The sequence below is a fragment of the Lissotriton vulgaris genome, unplaced genomic scaffold (genome assembly GCF_964263255.1).
Source record: "Lissotriton vulgaris unplaced genomic scaffold, aLisVul1.2 SCAFFOLD_971, whole genome shotgun sequence".
NCBI lineage: Eukaryota > Metazoa > Chordata > Amphibia > Caudata > Salamandridae > Lissotriton > Lissotriton vulgaris.
The window spans coordinates 383,334-390,143 of record NW_028255350.1 but is presented as its reverse complement, the minus strand read 5'-3'; positions in this window follow the sequence as shown (position 1 = coordinate 390,143).

Sequence of the window (6,810 nt, the reverse complement as noted above, 5' to 3'; positions counted from 1 at the left end):
TGTTTTCTTGGCTTTTCGGATCAGTTGGTGGTGAGTACGGATGGCGCTTTTGAAGGTTCAGACCTTGACCCTGCCAGATTGTTCTGTGGACCGTGTAAAATGAGCTTGTTGGTCTTGGCCCAGCTCTTGTGGACTTGATGCCTACACGGAAATTATCCGGGCGCACCCACAAGAGCACCACAGAGCTAGCAATGTAGGTTTGCTCTCGAGGAGCAGTGATTTGTAGGCATGTGAAAAAGAGGCATCTATCTCATGCAGGACCGCTAACTGATTTAAACACTCTCCACTGAAACATACAGTAATCTGAGGTCAGGAGTCTGAATCTCAGCACTGCCGGCCCATCATTCATAAGTAGGATAAAATGCATAAAAATATTGATAATGGTTAACAGTACCGCTGGCTATTGATGGAGCGAGTTTCAGAAATAATTTTATTCTGACTCGTGAAGTCATACTTCCATAGCTATTAATTATATTAATGTGTTTGTGCATGGTTTTCATTAACCAACCTAGAATAAAATGTGAACGAAAACACGTGGGACTAATATTACCTGCTTTATGTTGCATCTGCAAGTACGTTTAAAAATAATGTATTAACCTTGTCTAATGTCCTTGTCAACATTAATGCGGCTGTTTAATTAATGGCATGTGCTTATTTTATATGCGCTTTTGTCTATGTCGTGTCTTTTTATTTTTTGCACAGGTTCGTGAAAAATCCTGCTGGCCTAAAAGGAGAATGGTAGATATATTCTCACTGCATACGTGTGCTTTTTGCTAGATAACATAAACTAATGGGTTAACTTTAGCAATGGTGGGTGGGAAACAGAATGGGTCTCAATTCTCTAATTAATTACTGTTTTGTGTTTGTCTAAATATTAGTTATTGCGTGGGCCTTCCTTGAAAGATTGCTGACTGGCAGAGCTGCTAAGGACGAGACTTGACCAGAGTGAAGCTTTCATTCACGTGCAAAGAATGTTTCCTGCCAAGACAAAAAGAATAATGTGCAGGACTATTGTCGGTCGAGATTTCATGGTTCTTGGATTGCGCCAAGGACAGTGAGCCTGCTTTGCTTGCCAAGTTCAGGATGTCAAACGTCCTATTGCCTAGTTTATTGTTGCAAACTTAAGGAAGTTGGAAGGATGGATTCTATGAACAATAGGGGCTTATGATATGCCCCGGACTTGGTCACGCACAAGTGACACGTTGGTGGACTGACATGGCTCAGCCAATGGTGAAGCTGAATTTTTGGTGTCTTTTAGAAATGAGATACATAGCTAGTTAGAAAAGGTATAAAACTGGCCCCTTGACAAGAGCTCGTCTCCGCACTTCCTGATTCCCATGAGACGATGACATGCTGATGGACTTTCCTTTCATGTAAGCATTAACAGGGCTAATGACTTTATATTTTCTCCTTTAGGTTGTCAGTTAGGGAAATAGATTTAGGGAATGAAAATCGTTTGATTAAAATTCATACTTCTGATAAATTTGAAATGCCAAGATCAATGTGCCTTTATTAATAAAACTGCTAAAGTTAAATGCTAATAATTAAAGGGCCAGATGCATCAAGCTAAAAACCAGTCGCAAAGGGGCAGATTCTCAGAATCTGCCACTTTGCGACCGGTATTTTTGCATTTGGGATGCATCATCCCAAATGCAAAAATCGCAAATAGAGAATTCGCTAAATTGCGATTGTTTGCATTTAAGGAATCTCAAATTGAGATTCCTTAAATGCAATGCATGAAAGTTTCAAAAGCAGCGAATTTGCTAATAGGGCACGCAAATTACCACAAAGTACAACTTCATGGAAGTTTGCAAAAACTTTGAAAAATGCACTTTTGTGCATTTTTCAAAGTTCCATGTTGCGCACACACATGCCCTAAGGGCATGTGTGTGCGCAACATATGTGCACAGATCAAATTCAGGGTAGCAACAGGGTGTCCTTTGAACACCCCTGCACCCTAGAACTCGCAATCTCAATTTGCGAATCGCTAATTGCGATTCGAAAATTGAGATTGTCTTCCCATTCATTCCTATGGGCCTCTAGGCACATAGGAATGAATGGGGAGGTATTCATTAATTGCGACTCGCAGTTTGCGAGTCGCAATTAAGAAATTCTAAGGAATCGCTATTTTTGTAGTGATTGCTTGATGCATTCCATTTTGCTATTCCTTATTAGCGATTCCTTATTTTTCGCTGATAAGGAATCGCAAAATGGATGCTTGATGCATCTGGCCCAAAGTTTCTTATTAAAATGCTTTTTCTTTGAAAATAAAAAGATTTAAAATGTCAAGCTGGTCTTGATTATTTAAGTCCTTACCATCAGTTAATCTATCGACCTGTGTGGCTTAATCAAATGTTTCCGTTATTTTACCATGGTTATAATGATGATAAACTGCAGTTGTATAAAGTGTATATCATTTTTAGATAGGTTTGATTAATTAGGCCACATGATTCAGTTGCCAAAATATCTGTCTCGGTTTCTTATGGGCCTTGTGAGAGTTTATAAATAATGGTGAGTATTGAGGTGTTGGGTAGTGTAGTTGAGACAGAATTTCTTTAGTGGCGCTGGATCACTATCTAAAGCCCTTAGAAATGGAGGAAGTGCTATATGATGCGCTTTATAACAGTATTATGACCCTCATGTAATCACCTCTCATCTTAATACCCTCACCCTACACTTGTAGAACATTTCAGAATTATGCCAGGATGCATCTAATTTTGTTGAAAATGCCTACTTTTACCTATAAAATGTAAACGTACAAGGACCCCTTGAAGCCAATGGGGTTAGGACATCTCCCAGATAACCTATGGGGTGGCCCTAAAAACTGAGGGCACAGCCAGTGCTTAATTATAGTTGGTGGTTGCAGGTGGGGCTCACCAGCACCTACTTTCCACATTAGGCTTTGACCTAGAGCAAGAGACAGAAAAAAACACACACGGGAGAAAGAAGGACGAAGAGAAAGTCAGAAAGAGAGTGACAAAGTTAGAAAGTAGGGCCGAGAACGAACATGCAGGCTTGTTTAAGGGGTAAGGAGTGTCGGGGTATGTGTTAAGAATGTTAAGGATGCCTGATATAATCGAGACGACGCAGTTTTGGTATTCGACACCGCGACCTTCTTCAGCGCGTAAGTTTCTGAGCAAAGTTTAGGCCTCGGAGTTTCGAGCAAAGGGTTAGCCCGCCACTTATTACTTTGCTTGTTAAGCACTTGGCACGCGTTCGAGCGAGCTAAGAGCAGTGTACATGTTGAGGATTTCCCACTCCCTGCCTTCTTTCGGGGCACGACTTATTGTCAGGGAAAGAAAGATGTGGTCAAAATGAAAAGCTTTTACTTTTTTTCATATATATTGCAAATAGATTTGGATTTTAAAAATGTGAAATTGTTTGGTTATAGCAAACACAAGATTAAATTATTACATCCACACTAATGAATGGGAACATTACAAACAGAACTCGGTTTGTGAAGATTGTTGTAAAAATCAAAGAGTGAATTGTATGTGTCTGTCTCCCTTAGAAGGGTGCTGCATTTAAAGTGCTGGTTGCCAACGGTTCACTTTTCGCTCTCGTGTGTAAAACCGGTCAAATCCGATGGCAATCGAGTCAAATACATGCTCGGATCCTTTGAGATTGTGTATAATATTAATTACAGCTGTATTTGTCTGTTTGGAGACAAAATTCAACTGGCCATTTAACTGCTGTAATTGATGCAGCTTAACCTTAGGTCCACTTATACACATTTGCAGGGATGTCCTGAACTTTGACACTTTGTCGGCTGGTAAACGAAAACAACCTTCTCTGGAGTCTAACTCGATCCCCAGAAACTTGAGGCAAGTGGAAGGCCCCACAGTCTTACCTGGTGCCAATGGCACGCCAAACTGATTCATCAAGACACAAAATTGCGCCAAAGCCTGCCCACATTCCGGATCCCCGGCTGCCCCCAGGAACAAAAAATCATCAAGGTAATGCATCACATGTTGGAAACCCGTCTTCCTTGTGAAGACCCATTGTAGAAAACTACTGAATTTTTCGAAATAGGCACAAGATATAGAGCACCCCATCGGCATACACCTATCCATGTAATACTGACCCTGAAACATGAAACCTAGGAGACGCTGATCGTCTGGATGTACCGGGAGCAACCGGAACGCTGACTCGATATCAGATTTTGCCATCAGCGCCCCGGGCCCCAGGCGATTCAAAATGGCTACGGCCTCATCGAAGGATGCGTACCGCACCGAACACACTTCCGGGTCTATCGCTTCGTTTACGGAAAGACCACGTGGGGCTGATAAATTATGTATCAGCCGAAACTCACCCGGGTCCTTCTTTGGGACCACACCTAGAGGGGAACAAACAAAGTTAGGAACCGGCGGTACACTAAACGGACCGGCGACTCGACCTCGAGTAACCTCCTTCCTGATCTTATCCTGTACCACGGTCGTATGCTGGAAGACCGATAGCTGATTTTTACATTTCTCTGCACCTTGAAAGTCCCCCACTGGGATGCGGAAACCATAAGCAAACCCGTTCCGCAACACCCCAGCAGAAGTACGATCCGGGTATTCACTGAGCCAAGGAATCATTGCCAAGGTATCAATCGGGGTAGGTAAAGGCGCCCCTCGGACTATGTTAGACCTGTTTGGCACCTCCTCTACCCCCGTTATCACCCGGTTTGGCTCTGCACGTGGACTCAGGATGGGATGATTGCCCACACCCACTACATTCGTGTCTAAATTTGCACGATCCCTGGGGCCTAGTACATTTACCCCTGTTGAAGTTCCAACAAACCCCCCTTTTTCCTGTATTGCCGGCAGGCCTCGAGTAATTGTCGGTACCCGCACCTGATCGAAAGGGCGTCCCCGCATACTGGCGGGAGGATTCGCCAACGTTACTCCCTACTAATGGCAATTTTAACATACCAGTATCCTTCATTTTGGACCATGACACAGAATCATAACAATCCCACGTTAAATTTTTATCATGTTCTTTAGCCTTTCTAAACAGGTTATCATAGCAGAACCAATGATTACCCTCGTGTGATACCGAGTACCCCATGATTCGTGACTGATAAATCGGCAATTCGGGTAACAGATCGGGCCTTCGTTCCCCCAGGATCGATGTAAAAACCCCCCACGCTTGGCCCCAATTGCCAATGTTTTCATTTACCTTAAAGGCGGCCATTTTTGCGCGCCAAACACTCGGATGCATGAGATCCTTCTGGCCCTTAACATGCTCCATCTCATAGTGATCAGTAAGCAACGAGAAGATGTTTACGTACTCCCCTGCCCATATCTTCTCCTTAATAGCCAAAGGAACATGCTGACCCAACTTTTCCCTACGAGAGGGTGCTGACTCATCCCTCGCAATCGGCAATGGCCGCTTACCTGCACCGGACGTTGCTTCTGCTACCGAACCCGTCCCCTGCGGCTTCTCTACTGTGGCAGCCGGCGTGGACACCTTCGCTGCTTCCCGTGACTCACGCAATTGCTTCATCAGCTCTTGTGCGTCGACAGCCGTGGCGCCCTCGCTACCTTTTCCCAACCACGCTGCTAATTGTGCTGCCAGCTTGGGCGGCATATCTTCCCCGGACACGGGGGTGACCACAACGGGAATCGGATTCCCTTCCTCCGGCACGGGAGTGGGAGCCTCGAGCGGGGTATTGGGACCCGGGTTGTCTCCCCCAGCTGCTCCCCTCCTGGGCCTCTTGTTTTTTCCTCCCGGGGCTGCTCCCGCCAAAGGACGTTTCGGTCCCCCTTCCTCGTCCTTATCCATTCGCCTCTTTAGGTCGGTCACCTCTTTCATGAGAACGTGCAGCATCTGGTCAGTAGTCATGCGCTTTCCCGCCTTCTTCGGCATTCTCCAACAGAGTATCTGAAAAACAAACAAGAACGATTACAACGCTCCAAATTGGCTCTTCGTTCCGTCTCGAGCTCACGTGCAGCGAGGAGGTGCAGCTTCAGAGCACAGGAACAAGAGGATGCCTTCTGATCTTGCTTCTCCTTTTATCCGTCTTCAGGGCGGGCGTAAACCCGCCCCTGCCTGCCCCAAGGGCGTGGCCAGCCGCGTCAGTGTCTAGGCCAACCCACTCTAGGGCGGGAAAAGGCGCGCCCCGGCTACGCCGCTTCGGGCATACCAGCCGAGACTCGCCTCCCGCCCAAGATGGCTTCCCGGGGGGATCGTGGTACTCCGCCATACGTTCGGGGGGACCGAGTGGTCGCCCCTTTCCATTTGAATTCCGAGCCTCACCTCAATGGGTTTCTTTAAATAGAAGCTATATTTCGCTCCTAAATTGCCTGGGGCAGAGTAAGCAGACATAATGGGGCATATTATCAAGGGGGTTTATCTCCGCTTTTTTGGCTTTAAAAGCCAAGAAAGCGGAGATAAATTATCTCCCTATTACCTAGCTGTCGCTAACACCAGTTAGTGACAGCTTTTAGGAGATAGCGACCATCTCGGGCCCCACTTTGCATGTCAGTGATATTTATCACTAATGACATGCAAAGTGGGCGTGCCAAGATGTTAGCGGCTGGAAACAGTCGCTAACATCGCTATCTCCTATTACCAACTTTTGGATATATTCGCGCTAAGCGTGAATATCTCCAAAAGCTAACACCTGCCCTGAGCAGTTCTTAGCCATGTTATCCAATGGGAGGTGGATAACATGGCTAAGAGCATTAGCTCGGTAATGCATGAATATCGCTGACTTTTCAGCGATATTCATGCATTGCGGCCGATTTTTATCGCATTTGGTAATACCAAGGTTTATTTGCGATAAAAATCGCCGCAGCTCAGCAGTAAATTTTTGTCTCTAAC